The 15,761-nt window shown below is 44.7% G+C and overlaps 1 pseudogene across 1 annotated transcript in view; it reads right to left on the bottom strand.

Moving 5' to 3' along the window:
• The window catches only part of LOC311145219 (dnaJ homolog subfamily C member 17-like), a 68,269-nt pseudogene that overhangs the window by 27,272 nt on the left and 25,236 nt on the right, over positions 1–15,761 (bottom strand). The window contains exons 2-10 of the transcript XR_014615591.1: positions 14,057–14,126; positions 11,396–11,458; positions 11,208–11,295; positions 10,992–11,068; positions 8,997–9,123; positions 6,463–6,512; positions 3,938–4,015; positions 1,388–1,468; positions 571–707 (exon numbers count right to left, since the gene is read on the bottom strand). The product of XR_014615591.1 is annotated as a dnaJ homolog subfamily C member 17-like (transcript). The remainder of the gene's footprint in view (positions 1–570; positions 708–1,387; positions 1,469–3,937; positions 4,016–6,462; positions 6,513–8,996; positions 9,124–10,991; positions 11,069–11,207; positions 11,296–11,395; positions 11,459–14,056; positions 14,127–15,761) is intronic.

The raw sequence follows: 15,761 nt of genomic DNA, 5'->3' as shown, positions 1-15,761 counted from the left end.
CAAAGTGCCAGTGTGTTTTGAAAGCCGACCAGGAGATTAGCAAAAAGGTGGGCAGATGGACTGCTGGGGTGAGCACCACTCTGGGTAGAGAGAGAAAGGGGTAGCCGCCCTCTCGTGCCAGCCTGCACGCTGGTCGTGTTGGGTTACCGTGTGGTTCTCATGGAGTGAGGCATTCCATTGGTCTCCCGGGTGGGTCAGGCCTTAATGAGAGGCGGGACAGGCCAGGGTCTAGGGATCGGGCCAGCGCCGGCCAACACACTGCTTCTCCAAGCCAAACAAACCTAAGCCCATTTAACCAAACACATCTTTCTGGCCAGACGAGGAGAGTGCAAGTGCATGGGCAATATTTTCTCGCTGATACAAAAATAAAACCGCAGAAGTTTACATACCTCTCTTTGCGGGATGGTGTTTAGGAAATGTTATTTGGATTGGAAGCTAAGAACATGGAGATATTTGGTAACATAGGGCTTACATTATCGTTGATGGAGAGAAGGATAATTAGGACTAAACACATTCATGTTGGGGAGAGGTTGCCCCTGCTTGTGGTGGCGGTTGCCCCTGGTTACATACCTGTTTAGGTGGAAGTACTGTCCAGATGTTTGCTGAACCTGCGACACCACTGGGGTGATGACTTCAGGCTGTCCCTCAAGCCAAGAGATCTTCAGTGGGTTTGCTGTAAGGCCACTCTCATTCTTATATGCCAGTTCCTGGAGAGAAACAACAGAGTAAAGTTAGACCCCAGTGTGACATGATCTGCTGACAGGCCATTCTTTCCCCCAGCACCACTAATGGAGCAACATCAACCTCTCTACTCCTCTCAGCTCTATAGAGTTTGTTGTGTCTTCCACCCCAGCCGTTATGTGGGGTTTTGTCTTGTGTATTTGAAACACTCATGGGGGGTGAACTTAAGATACCCCAACCCCCCCAAGCAGCGTAGGGACCCCGAGATCTCCAGACAGCGAGACGGAGACCGCAGGCCCGGAGTCTGGCTCCCCAGGGGACAGCAGATATGTTCTGTTGAGGGGAACCACACAGTGCACCAGAGCCCACAACAAAACAGCATGCGACAGCAAAGGGGCAGAGGACTCAGACGGTCTGAACAATGAGGCGGCTCAGCCCTTATATCCTCCTGGTTCCTATCAGAACACTATGTTCTGTCAACTCCTCTGTTCTGTCACAGAGACACTACAAGATGAGGAGAAAGTCATCATGTGTGTGGAAAGCTAGGGGCCTTGGGCTGGGAAGTTGTTGAGACGCAAAGTGCTCAGTGCAAACCAAATGGTAAAAAATGGCGAATCAGTAAAAGCTGGTGGGTATTGACTGATTTCAGTGACTTTTCAATACGAAATTAGATGAGTGTGTATCATTTATGAAACAAACTACTTACAGCTGCTTTTACGGTTTCAAATTCTACCATAGCACTTCCTCTCTTCTTACTTGATATGAGAACATTTAAAACATTGCCATACTGAAAGAGACACAGAAACAGAGACAGTTAGTACACAATGTATTCTCAGAGTAGAACACAGAGCCAGAAAAATGGGAATCATTAAATCAGCAAGGAAAACCCAACGGATGACCGGACAGGCCTCTAAAGCTTAAACTCCACAGTGTATCACATCAGTTTATGGACCACCACCTCCAATGACAATGTTAGAGTATAGACTTGTAATGTTTTCAAGTTACACAATAACAACTATAGGTCGGACATACTGTGATTTGGTCCCTTGAGAGATAGTGGGAGGGACCCATATTGTTAGAGAGAATGATAAACATTATATTATCCCTAAATGTGACTTCAAAATTACATGAAACCTACCCTAATGAATTTTTTTAATGATTCATTTCCAGAAAATGTCAACCTCAGTAACATTTCTAAGAGGAATGTCTGGGACACTTCATCCTAAACTACTTTTAGCATGTTCCAAGTATCAAGACAGTATCCTGGACTTCTTCAGTAAGCCTACTCTATGTGTGGTGAGAAAAGTCAATAAAACATGTTTTGGTATAAACTGAAATTAGCCAAGGCCCTTGTCCAGCTGCCTGCCAGTACAAGTCAGATGCAGAGGAGTACAGGGGAGGAACAGTCCAGCCTGGGTCAACCACTGACCTGAGAGAGAGGAGAGGGAGAGGGAGAGGGAGAGGGAGAGGGAGAGGGAGAGGGAGAGGAGAGAGAGAGAGAGAGAGAGAGAGAGAGAGAGAGAGAGAGAGAGAGAGAGAGAGAGAGAGAGAGAGAGAGAGAGAGAGAGAGAGAGAGAGAGAGAGAGAGAGAGAGAGGAGACAGGACTTGGACTAGGTCTCTGACAGCAGTAAAAGCTGATCTCTCTCAGCTGCACTTATAATTACAGTGGGGCTCTTGGCTGATGGAGGCTGGGCTCCTCTGGGTAAAGGCCTGCAGCAGACAGGGCCCACGGCTGATACAGTATGTCACCTGAAATACAGGGCCTCTCTCATTAAGCCCACTTCTAGAGAGCAGAGTCCCGGCAAGGACGCCTCTGAGAATTCCATTACCAGGAATCTGCTTCTCTGGGAAAAGGACAGGCCAGGAATGCTAATGGACGTGGAGGACACTCCACAGCGTGCCAACAGTGACAAACGGGAGTCTCTGTAGACCCCTATTTCATAAATCAAAATATTTTAATATGTATTTTTTTCCCCTCCAGAGCAGACGTAAGGTTGTGTGAGTCCAAAACACACACACAGTCCCCTTTCCCACACATGGGCGGCTACTCCTACTCAAGCATTACCTGCCACTCATCGGAGAAGCTCGCCATTGCAAATAGCGTTAAATTGTTTTTTAAATGTCACTCTCTTTACTTTAGCAAAAACAACAACACCCCTTTTCCCACAATCCTTTGACCCAGCCTCCCACGCCTGACTGAACATTGATTGAGTGCGTGCGGAGGAACGCATGTTTTCCTTCCGTTTGACGTCAGTGACACTTGGACTTGCCCTATCCTCATTCCTGCCCTACCTACGCCACACCAAAACTCCCATTAGCTTGTTGCAGTTCGAGGTGGTACACGGTTGTATGAGAAGAGCACATTTCCTAGCGACTCCCCTGGCACTGCTAAACCCGCCCAGTAACAGGGGCACTAACAATGGCATGCACCACTTTAAGAGGGCACTGCATTGCCCTAAGCACTTTCACGGCTACAAAACTTAAATGGGGCTTGTATAAAGGGAAAAATAAAACCATCTAAAACACTGATATCATGCAGAGCTCAAAAGCGAGCTGGACACCAGGCAGGTCTCATTACAGGCGAGTTGGGGAGGGATACAGGTCTGTGATGCAGCAGGGGACAAGCCTTCACAGAAAGATACAGGTCTGTGATGCAGCAGGGGACAAGCCTTCACAGAAAGATACAGGTCTGTGATGCAGCAGGGGACAAGCCTTCACAGAAAGATACAGGTCTGTGATGGGCGGCGCACAATTGGCCCAGCGTCGTCCAGGGTAGGGGAGGGAATGGCCGGCAGGGATGTAGCTCAGTTGATAGAGCATAGCGTTTGTAACGCCAGGGTTGTGGGTTCGTTTCCCACGGGGGGCCAGTATAAAAAATAAAAAAAATAAAAAAATAAAATGTATTCACTAACTGTAAGTCGCTCTGGATAAGAGCGTCTGCTAAATGACTAAAATGTAAAATGTAAAAAATGTGATGCAGCAGGGGACAAGCCATCACAGACGGTCTTACACCACATAGATTGAGAGCTATATTCTACAAGTATGATTACATAACTAGTGTCTCTTCTGCGACATTACACATTCAAATAAGAACATTTGATATGAGACATACAGTAGGAGTCTTAGCTCCTTCCAAAAGATGCAGGTGTGAGAAACTGTTGCTCTCTTTAATAACTGTGTGCCAACTTAATGGCGATGGCCTTTTGAATCGTAGCCGTGTGGTGATATTTGGTGATTCACGTTCAAGGCACCCACCTTTGACAGAAGGCTAAAAATGAAGTCTTGAGAGTAGCCGGCGTTGGTGTCATCCTCCTTTTTACATTTCCACTTCAACTGAAAGGAAGAAATAAAAAAAAGTTAGGAGAGAAAAACCGAGAGACAGATAACCCACCTTTGGTTATGGATCTTACTTACTTACTTACTTACATGGGGCCTGTACTAATGTTTTCCAAAGCTGCCAGTCTTGGTTTATGGATAGGGTTGGGCGGTATCCAGATTTTCCTACTGTCATACCAGTTCTGTACCATACCAGGGTATACGGTATTACCGGAAGTGCACACAAGGGGTGTATTTATTTTATTTTTTTCCGCACAATTTTTGGGGGGCAACAGGGATCTTGATCCAAGAGGGGATTGAATGTCTCTGCTGTAACTAAGAAGCTTGATCTTGGCATCTAGCCACTTAGCTAGCAAGTTAGCAAACCAAATGCATAGCTGGAGCCCTGAGCTGGATATCATTTGAAACATCTTAGATTTCTTAAAGTTATACTTAATTTATAGTTATAAGCAGTGGTGTAGCACGCACTCCTGCAGCCCCCGCGAGAAAAAAAATATATATATACGTTCTGATGACAAGCGTAGATTAAGCAGGAATGAGCCCTTGCCAGGCCAAGGAGCAGAGCAGAGCAGCGCTCCAGGGGGACATTGTTTAGCTCTTGGAGCATACCCACCTCCACCACCTGGGAGACCTGCAGTCAATTTCCATTCAGCTTTACATGCCTAGGGGAAGGCTAAAATAAACACAGGTCAGACTGGGCCCTGGACCGGAGACACCACATTGACTCACCTGCTCACCTGCTGCTAGACTTATACGTGTGGCATGCAGCTAACGTGAGGGTCACTCATTCACACAGAAATATGTGAGAGTTATACTGAGCAAACCCCTAGTTAGCTCTGGTCATTATTAGCCAATACCATGTAATAAAGCCATGATCTCTAATTTTGGCTGACAACTGAAAGTTTACTCAATTCACTGTATGTAAACTCTACAGCATTGAAATTGTAATTGTTTCTTCTTCCCAGCGCCTAGCTCTCTGAGTAAGATGTTATGTAACAGGTTAATTCCATTCATAACCCAGCAGGGTCAAGACCTTATCTCGCTAACTATTTGGAGCAGAATTATAAATGACAAGCAGCGAGGGCCAGACCAGGTCCAGACCAGAACTCTGTTCACTTCACATTTCTTTTTTTAACAATTATTTCCAAAATGTGCTTTCTCCTTCCAAGGCCGTTCTCCTCTACCCAACGATAACCTTGTACCCCATTAATCCTTTAACAAGGCGGAGCAGATCTTGGGTGATACCCAAATGTTCAGGCCGCTCCAGCACGTTGCTACGGTATATGTTACTGGCAATCTAAACAACTTTAAAGAGATTGGAGTTCCCTGGCAGTACCCAACTTCTCTGGTACATTTAATACCCATGCTTGCAAGCCGCAAATAACAAAAGATCTAAGAACAAAAACAAATACCCTCACACAAAAAAATAACAATGCATAATCAGAGGTCATATTTCACTCTCCCCATACCGGGGAGGACAAGAATAGTTTATGGTCAACTTCCAAATAGCACTGTTGAAATCTACTGTATGAAGACCGTTAGAAACATAAGAGTCAATGTCCCCCAGTAGTTTTGGACTTTATTCTACCCCGAAATAACATCCGAAAATATTAGTCAAAATGATCAACATTTCTGTTGAGGGGAAATTTAAATATAAGGCTATTTTTTTCTGGCTCAGATTGAAAGATAACGGACTGATAACATACCCAGAATTGAGCCTGTTGTATTAGAACAACGCTCTAGGGCCAGAAACAATATTGCTTGAATGTTGTAGTTTAAAAAAGACACAGATGTCATTAATTTACATCTATCAATATTGCTCTATAACAAAATTACAAACTGACGTCTGACTTTGATATTGACTTATTGCGTGTTCCCATCTAACAGATACAACTGCCCCTTAGAGCAATGTATGGAATAATATTCACATGTACAGTACGTGAATACAATATGTTTAATACCGTAGCAAGACTCAACACTCAGCCCTGACGTTTGTTTTCCTAACCAAACACACAATCTTCTTTGGGGGATACACCGCTCTTGATGGGTATCAGACGTTTTAACAAGATTAAATACATAAACACATTAGCTAACTTCCCCAGTGTCCATTAATAGATGGGGATTGAATAGTTTCCAGAGTAAACTCCTGACGATGGCCTACAGTACACTGCAGGAGAGGAACAGAAACAGGGCAGAGGTGGAGGAGTGTAGGTACTCTCCATTATATCCCAAATGTCTTGGTTTCCATCATAAACCACTTACAAACAAAATACCTTAGTAGGTTCCGGCCACTCACTTCAGAGATTCCTCAGGAGGAAACCAGTATGAAGACTCTTTTCTCCCTCTCCTCCCCCCTCCTCTCTTGTTCATTCGCCAAGAATCTCAACACCCTAAATACTGACCCCTCTTCCAATCCCCTGACTAAAAGCAATATTATAACTTACTTTTAATTTGGGGGTCACGTTGCTCTTGGAATGCCTTCCAACTGCTGAGTCTGGAAGAGAGCGAAGGAAAGGGAGCGACAGAGAGAAAGAAAGACAAAGAAACAATTATTCATTCAGGCAGACAAAAAATCTCGAAAGACGAATGAGACGTGCGGTTGGTCGAGGATGGGGAGGGCTTTGTCACAGTGGTCAAGACATTGTTGTCCCTCCGTTGGGAGACAGACAGGATCGGTTGTCTCGCATCACCGGAGGTCATACATGATCAGTCTTGGGTTGTTCATCTCTCCACAGTACTGTACTAGCCTCGACCCCGGCCCCAAGCCTGCAGACCTGCCGGGCGCCTCCAGAGTCGTAACAGGGCATTGTTCCAGGAAGGCCTCGCCACAAAGGCCTGGAGAGGCCCAATATCGTGCGAGCAGAGAAGATCTCGGTGAAGACGTGCTGACATTGCGTGACTTAGTGTGCAGCCGCAATGGGGGGCCAGGCCAAGACCTCATCATCTCCAACAATCCTGACTCCCTTCACCTCCCTTTATTAGACCATGCATGGTTTCTCATGGCTCCAACCCAGAACAAGCATCTTTTTTTCCCCAAATGCATATGATATTAAGATGTAGAAGGATACCTTGTGGACCAGATGATGAAGCAGTATATGCATGTGTCAGATCTGTATCATGCAGCCAGGTTATTTATTTGCCAATGGACAAAAATAGGCCTTTCATATTAATATTCCAAAGAGTTGTGTTCCTAAGCAACATAACATATTCAAAGTCAAAGAACATGCCATTGTTGTTCTGTCCAGATGAGCTGTGTACTGTGTAATATCTGGCCGACTGGCTGCTCACTGCCCTGTTGACTGGCCTGGTTCAGTAGATGGGCTTAGCAGTGGGTCTGATAGACAGCACCATGTGCAAGAGCATATTATTAGAGGTAGTAGATAGGGCTGTGATGATCATGGAATTTTGGATGACGGTAATTGGCCAGCCAAATGACCGGGGTTTCTGTAATAACCGTTAGAATAGCAAAAAAACGTTTCTACCTTTCCTCTGCTCCTGACTGCATGTGCTGCCATAGAAATAGAGTGAATAGAACAGGCGTCCCCATTGAAGTCAATGATGGCATTATTGGTGGACTGGCGGCCATTTCGAGTGTACCCATAGGGGCAAAGCAGGAAGTAAAAGCAGAAACTGACATTACAAAAACTACATTCCATTGCATGAGCCACAATTAACATTCCACAGTACTATGGAAATTGCATCACAACACCAGGCAGCCATTGTGAGTGAACCCATGATAGTCCAAGGGCCACCCACCAAAAATGGGTTGTTCCGTGACCCAGTAAACAAAATCGCAAAATTCAACAACATTAAGTAGATAACGTTATGAATATGAACACTGTGTGGTTCAAAATGTGTAAAAGTTGCACATTAATGTGTTGTTTTTAATCAAAGGTACAAATTTTTTCAACGAAATCATAGCACATCTTATGTAATTTCCCTAGCAATGTTCCGACGTTGCTATGTTTCACCTTGGTTATTTGTGCGTTCTGTGTTCATCATTGCATAAGCTCAAGCAACATGTTACCGGTCTTTCACTGATCCAGATGAACCCAGAAATGAGGAAATATATGTTTTAAACATGTACAGTGGTTTTCTCAGTTAATAGAAGACGTTTTGGCAGCTGTGTTTAGCCTACAAGGGACATCATTGCTTTTGCCTACTAGCCAAACTAAAGACCGCACAACGTTTGCTGTCTAACACAGCTCTTAAAACATTCAAGGTCCCGACAGCTACATAAAGCGCTGTTCTGGCATCTGAGAACAATCCATTTAGCACAGCTTCTTATTTCGTATTATTTTGGGATTCCTTCGGTCCAGTACATAAGTTGCTTTCTGCAAGCATGGACAATTGTAACCAAGGTGTAACATGGCAACCTCAATGTTGTGAGGGGAAATTAGACAAAATGCACTATAATTTTGAAATTGTACCTTTGATTTATAATATTTTATTAATGTGGAACTTTTACAAGTTGTGAACCACACAGTGTTCATATTCATAAAATGATCTACGTAATGATGTTGAAACTTTGCCGTTTTGTCTCCTGAGTCACGGAATGCCTTTTTTGAAGCCTTTTTTGGTGGGTGGCCCTTGGACTAGTGGCCCTTGCCAGGGTGAGAGGTTCCAAGCCCTTTCTATTCATCATTTCCTACAACACCTTGCTTGTTTCAGCAAGGAGCAACAGAGTTTCATCATGTTGTTAAGAGTCCATGTTATTGCAGAAACGGACTCAACCGCACAAATGCTTGTCCGTCCCGTCTTCAGTCAGCTATTCGTTCCAAAAATATAGATGTTTTTTACGGTTATGATGGTTATTTTATTTTCATGACAGTCTTCATCCATAACCGTCGGTTACACGGTTATATGGTAAGTGTGCCAGCCATAGAAATAGAATGAACATTCTAATCCAAACTCTGTGGGTAACAAGACAGTAAAATGTACTGCAATGTTGAGTGACTGGTGTGGTTGAGTAGTGTACCTGTATCTGTGTAGTCTGCTGTGCCTGTGTTAAAGAGCTGTGCTTCTCTCTCCCTCTGGATCTGTTTTTTGATCAGCCTCTGTTCCTCCTGCAGCTGCCTGGAGCCCTCCTCTCGCAGACGGGCAATCTGACAGGACAATTACCCCAGGGTTAACAACAAGGAACATCCTTCTCTCAAGGATAGGTTCTGGGCCGGTATTCACAAAGTGTCTCAGAGTAGGAGTAGTGATCTAGGATCAGTTTTGTCCTTTAAATCATAAATGAATCAGCGGTTTTACTATGCCGATTACGGACCCTGGTCTTTTACTTGGTTGGACAGTAATCCACCACCATATGAACTGCAGTAACACCAACCAATGTACAGTACCACCAGCTCATTACTATACTGAGAATAGAATACTGCCACCTACTGGTGATCACTCCCCGTCCGTCCGTCAGTCAGTCAACACATGGCCCATAATTACATGCATTTAACAGGTTGAGTCCAAGTCATCGTGACTCACATGAAAAGCATCCCAAACCTTTTATTTATCTAGCAAAAGTGTATCAAGTCATGCAATATAACCTAATGGGAATTACTGGTAATAATGATATGGCAATGAATGAAGACTTTTCTATGAGATATGGCTGAGGCTTTGTTATTTGCTCAAGTCTTTAGTGAATTTCAAGGTCAATCAAAGGAAACATGTGAAAGTGTGTATTATACAAGGTCAATCAAAGGAAACATGTGAAAGTGTGTATTATACAAGGTCAATCAAAGGAAATGTGAAAGCGTGCGTCATACAAGGTCTATCAAAGCAAACATGTGAAAGTGTGTATTATACAAGGTCAATCAAAGGAAACGTGAAAGCGTGCATTATACAAGGTAAATCAAAGGAAACATGTGAAAGTGTGTATTTTACAAGGTCAATCAAATCAATCAAAGGAAAAATGTGAAAGTGTGTATTATACAAGGTCAATCAAAGGAAACATGTGAAAGTGTGTATAATACAAGGTCAATCAAAGGAAACATGTGAAAGTGTGTATTATACAAGGTCAATCAAAGGAAACGTGAAAGTGTGTATTATACAAGGTCAATCAAAGGAAACATGTGAAAGTGTGTATTATACAAGGTCAATCAAAGGAAACATGTGAAAGTGTGTATTATACAAGGTCAATCAAAGGAAACGTGAAAGTGTGTATTATACAAGGTCAATCAAAGGAAACGTGAAAGTGTGTATTATACAAGGTCAATCAAAGGAAACCTGTGAAAGCGTGCATTATGATATTAGCTCCATAATAGGCTCAGCTGTGTGAGAGGGTGTGAGGGCCGAGGAGAGTAGAGGTGGCTGTGTGAGAGGGTGTGAGGGCCGAGGAGAGTAGAGGTGGCTGTGTGAGAGGGTGTGAGGGCCGAGGAGAGTAGAGGTGGCTGTGTGAGAGGGTGTGAGGGCCGAGGAGAGTAGAGGTGGCTGTGTGAGAGGGTGTGAGGGCCGAGGAGAGTCGAGGTGGCTGTGTGAGAGGGTGTGAGGGCCGAGGAGAGTAGAGGTGGCTGTGTGAGAGGGTGTGAGGGCCGAGGAGAGTAGAGGTGGCTGTGTGAGAGGGTGTGAGGGCCGAGGAGAGTAGAGGTGGCTGTGTGAGAGGGTGTGAGGGCCGAGGAGAGTAGAGGTGGCTGTGTGAGAGGGTGTGAGGGCCGAGGAGAATAGAGGTGGCTGTGTGTGTGTTACCTTCACTAAGCCAGTGATTGGAACAACTGTACTCTAGGGCTGACTGTGTGTGGCTGTGTTCAGGAGGTTGAGTAGGGTGAGCTAAGCATCCGTTCTACTTTATCCATCCTCCAGGATGCCTATAGTTTTTTTTATCCATTCTCCAGGATGCCTGGAAAGGTTTTATCCACCTCACTGCTCAAGGCCCATGTGTGTGGTTGAGGGATTGACATTGAAAGTGAACCGTGCCTGTATGATCTGTTCTAGGGTCAGAGCAGGAAACCAGGATGCTGTGGAGTTGCGTCTTTCTTACCTCCTCCTCTAGTGTTCTGATGTTTTGGAACTGCTCTGCACTATGTGCCTCAGCCTGGCGTTCCCTGGCCTCCAAGTCTGTGAAAATCGTACACACACAGAAACACACACATGCACGCGCGCACACACACACGCAGTTAACATCATCCTGATAGCCAGTCTTGTGTTTTTAGGGGAGGGGTTGTTGAGTTGTAGCAGGCATAGGTCTGGGGCTCACCTAGCTTGATCTTCTTCCTCTTAGCATCTAGCTTGTTATTTCTCTCCTCCGCTTGTTTCTTAGCAGTGCAGATCTTATCGTAAGCAGCCTGAGACAGAGGAGAGGAGGACAGTTTGAAAGAAGAGGGAAAGAGGGTCTGGTGGTGGTATGGATGGTGTGTGTGACAGACAGACGGACAGAAGTCTTACCCTGGCAGCAGCATCAGTCAGTCAGCACCTCTAGGGCCTGGGACAGCTGGTGGAAGAAATCAGCTGGGGAGGAAACACCAAGGACACTGTCATAAATCACTTTAGAAAACCCACCTTTTTAGCCAGGCTTTTAATAAGTGATTGTTTTGAATGTTCATTTCTACACACTGTGCTGTACTTACAGATAACTGCCAAAATAAAGGAAACACTTGAGTAAATGAGGGATACAAAGTATATTGAAAGCATGTGCTTCCAGACAGATGTGGTTTATGAGTGGATTAAGCAATGAACATCCCATCATGCTTAGGGTCATGTATAAAAATGCCCAGTTGCCCATTACTGGATAGAAAAAGAGAGCTCAGTAACTTTGAAAGAGGGGTCTCAAAGGAGCATAGGGGAATTAAAGTGTGTGTGTGTGTGTGTGTGTGTGTGTGTGTGTGTGTGTGTGTGTGTGTGTGTGTGTGTGTGTGTGTGTGTGTATGTGTGTGTGTGTGTGTGTGTGTGTGTGTGTGTGTTATGGGAGATTCTGGAGCAGGGCCTGAGACAGCATTTTCCATCACCATCAACAAAACACCAAATTATGGAATTTCTCGTGGAAAAATGGTGCCGCATCCCTCCAAAAGAGTTCCAGACACATGTAGAATCTACGCCAAGGCACATTGAATGTGGTCTGGCGGCTTGTGGTGGCCCAACGCCATATTTAAACACTTTATGTTGGTGCTTCCTTTATTTTGGCAGTTACCTGTACATAGAAACATACACAATTTCATATTCCTGCTCAGTGAGGACTTAGAGGAAGGTAAGATGTGATCGAGGGGACCATAGTGCATGTGTAGAATGTTAGCTTTAAAAACAACAACCAAATGGAACAAAGGCTAACAATACAAGGTAATGATACCTTAGTGAGCTGCTAACACGCAAGGGGAGGTGAGAGGAGGGGTGAGAGAGGGAGAGACCGGGGGGCTCTAAGTTGCGTGTGGAGGAGAGGACTGAAACGAGGCAGGGTTAAGAAACAAGCCGGCGTGTGCTCTGTGTGGTGTCTCTGTGCCAACACGGGACCCGGGGCTGACATAAACGGAGATATTTCCTGCGTTAAAAGGTGCCTGGAGTCTCACGAAACCGGATTCCTCTAATGATCCACCTGCACTTTTCCCACAAACCCACCCGGGCCCCTCAATCCATCTCCCATTAGGGAGCCCTAAGGGGACACAGGGGCAATCACGAGTACCACGCAAACCCCCGGTGCTCGCCTCTATCCACCCTTCCAGCCCCAGCACCAGACCCAGAACCACAAACCCACAGCCGGCCCCATTACCGCACTCTACTGCTCCAGCTTAATCACTCACTTATGGGAGTTTTTTTTCTATCTAACGGGCATGTACTTTTACTCCCTGTGAGGAATGCGGCACAAACAGCAGGCTCTAGAGAGCTGCAAGTGGACGGGTCAAGTTACCTACGCAGATGGAATAGAACTAGCTGAATCAAAGACTGCTACAGTGCCACATTGGCCTGAGCAGCTCAGACTGTCACAGCACAGAGGGTGCATATGGGGGGTGGGGATGGAAGATGACCCCCACCTCACCTCTTTGGTCCTTTAAAAACCTGCTGTATGTAAAATAGTGTGCTACAGCTTGGAAAATAAATAAATGTGACTCTGGATGACAACATAATGATGTTTGTTTCCAACATTAGGGCTGTTTTTCTAAAGAAGTTAAATCCGCTGTGTTTTGTTTCCTAGCCACGATACTAACGAGTATCGCGATACTGGTATCGTCCCGGACCTACTGGTCATGCTGTCTGGCTGGGGGCTTGTGGGAAGGCTCTGCTCTGCTTAGCCGGTCTGTAGAGACCTGTGGCCGGCCTGTCTGGCAGCATGGCACAGAGGGGGTCAGACTGTAGAGGGGTTAAGGCGTCCGCAGGCTTCCCAAACGAAACAGATCAGAACAGTTTGTGCATATATTAAGACAACATTTTGTGACGTTTTTGTTAGTTTTGGACTTTAGCAATGGCTGTTCGGGCACACTACATTTTTTCTTGCGCCAAGCCGAAGTCTACGCCCCCTTGTCGGCGATTGGTCAACGCTAGGGATTCTTCAATTAAGTCTTTGTTGTCATTCAACGAGAGACGACTTGTCCTCATGCACATTTTGTCACTTGAGAAAACGTCAAAATTAATAACAGATTTCTTGAGTTATCTTAGATTAATACTGACTATTTTGAGGAAGTGTATACTGGCTACGGCGTCTCAAAATGGACAAACAGTATTATTGCTGCTTTTTTCTCGTTTTTCAAGGCAAGGTCTTTAAAAGGAGCCTGTGAGCACACGAGTCGTTCGGTTAGCCGAGCTTGGCTAGGCGCCAGCCGAACTGAAGCTTGCTGATGCCTTTAGGGTGAGGGTTTAAAGAGGAGATGTCAGCATGGTGCCTGTTGACAGGGACACTGCACACAGGACATGAATATCCATGTTAACCTCCCAATCATACAAAACACTGAACACACACTCTATTCTCTCAATGTGCGTCTGGTCAGAATCATGAATGTGGCTGGTGGTGATGGTGTTCAGGTTTTATAATCTGCTACAGAGGCAGAAAGCTGACATACAAGGTGAGGAGAAATGGACATTGTCCCTAGGCTATACTTCTGCCATTTTTTTTTCACTAACCTGCTTTTGGGTTGTCTGGGTTTTTGTCTGGATGGCACGTCAAGGCTTTCTGTCGGTAGGCTTTCTTGATCTACAGGAGAAAAAGGGAGAATGAAATCAGAGTTATCGAGTATTTACTCTTTTAGTATGCATGGACTTAGGTCAGCACATTATTCAGCACATTTTTATTCACATTGTTATGTCCCAATCCATTATGTTCAGTTGTCTATTGAAACTATAAAATGTTGATCTGTGGTGAATCTTCCAGCCAAAGAACAAGTCACCCTCGTCCAATAACCTTGAATGGTCAAATCCTCTATCACTGTGTTGTGTTGTTGTTTTTAACTGCCCCTAGAGTGGATTAATATTTTTGTAGATGCATACAGTTAGTTCTTCATTTTTTGCAGCTTGGTTGGACTTTGTGGTAGTGTCTGTATACTTTGTTGTTGTTGTTGTTTCAAAAGAACGCCTACAGGGTTGTTTTTCCTGAATATTCTAAACCGCTGTCTGCAGTTTGGCAATCTAGAATCGCTGAAATATATTTCCAACACCAATTATTCCTTTGCATGCCATCACTGGCACAAAACTTAAATGTGTATAAAAATGATGGTCCCCTGGAAATATAATAAAAATAGTAAAAGTTTGATATGAAACTACAGGGGGTGGAAAAGTGTTCAGTGGTTGATAGGGAGTTTAGGTTCAGTTTCACTGGGGGGGGCCCATCAATATCTGCACCCATCCTTTGCTGTGCTTGTGATAATGTACTTTAAATAAAGACTGACTTGGCTGCTGTCACCTATGGGAGTCCGGGTTTGGCCAGTGTAGGCCGTCATTGTAAATAAGAATTTGTTCTTAACTGACTTGCCTAGTTAAATAAAGGTAAAATAAAATAAAAAATAAAATATGCTGACGATGCTTTTTCAAGAAGGATAAATGTGGACTGTGTTGGCAGGAGAGGATGAGATTACCTTCATTGGGGCCAGAAAAAAAAGTTACAATAACATGCAAACAGCGTGCCATTGTCCATCACGAAATTGGGAAGGCAGTCATTCATATCTTGGGTCTCAAGCCAAAACATTTGAAAATATGAGCGACCAACTTAGGAAACAAAACAATCCTTTGGAGCATTGTAATCTTAAGTGAGGTTTTAGTGTTCTTTTTTTTTTTTTTTACTCTGTTGTTCTCTGGAATGTTAACCGCGTTTCTTCGGCCCTTCTGCACGAGTTAATGACATGTTTTTCATTAGGCGATGTCTACTCCTCCAGAGAGGAAGCAGGGCCCAATAAGAGAGAGAGCAGCTCTCTGAAGAGACAGGGAGTGCAGAGCGCCCAGTTTTTCAAACCACTCCTCTATCCCCAGTAAAGACCCATGTAGTAATCAGCCCTGCCAGTGTTCTGCATGCTTTCACCTCCCCCTTTCACCTCCTCCTCCTCTCCCCCTTGCTGCCAATCAATCAGACCCCGTCCATTGGAACTGGATAGATCAGGGGCTCCTTTCTGTATTGGATGCCATCTATTCTGGCAAATGCAATGTTTCCCTATGGGTCTATTGTTTTGCACTATTGTAACAGGAATGTGCCAGAACATACTGTGCAGACCGACTGACTGACTGACTGGCTGTTAGTGAACTGAAGAGGATATGGTAATACATCAGCAGTTAGAGAATACATTTTATTGGGATGAGCCTCCCTTGGCTTGAAGTAGTCTGGGCTTGACCTGGACCTGGT

Source organism: Coregonus lavaretus (assembly GCF_964263955.1).
Source record: "Coregonus lavaretus genome assembly, chromosome: 18".
In the NCBI taxonomy this organism is placed as follows: Eukaryota; Metazoa; Chordata; class Actinopteri; order Salmoniformes; family Salmonidae; genus Coregonus; species Coregonus lavaretus.
This window is presented reverse-complemented; position numbering and strand designations above follow the sequence as displayed.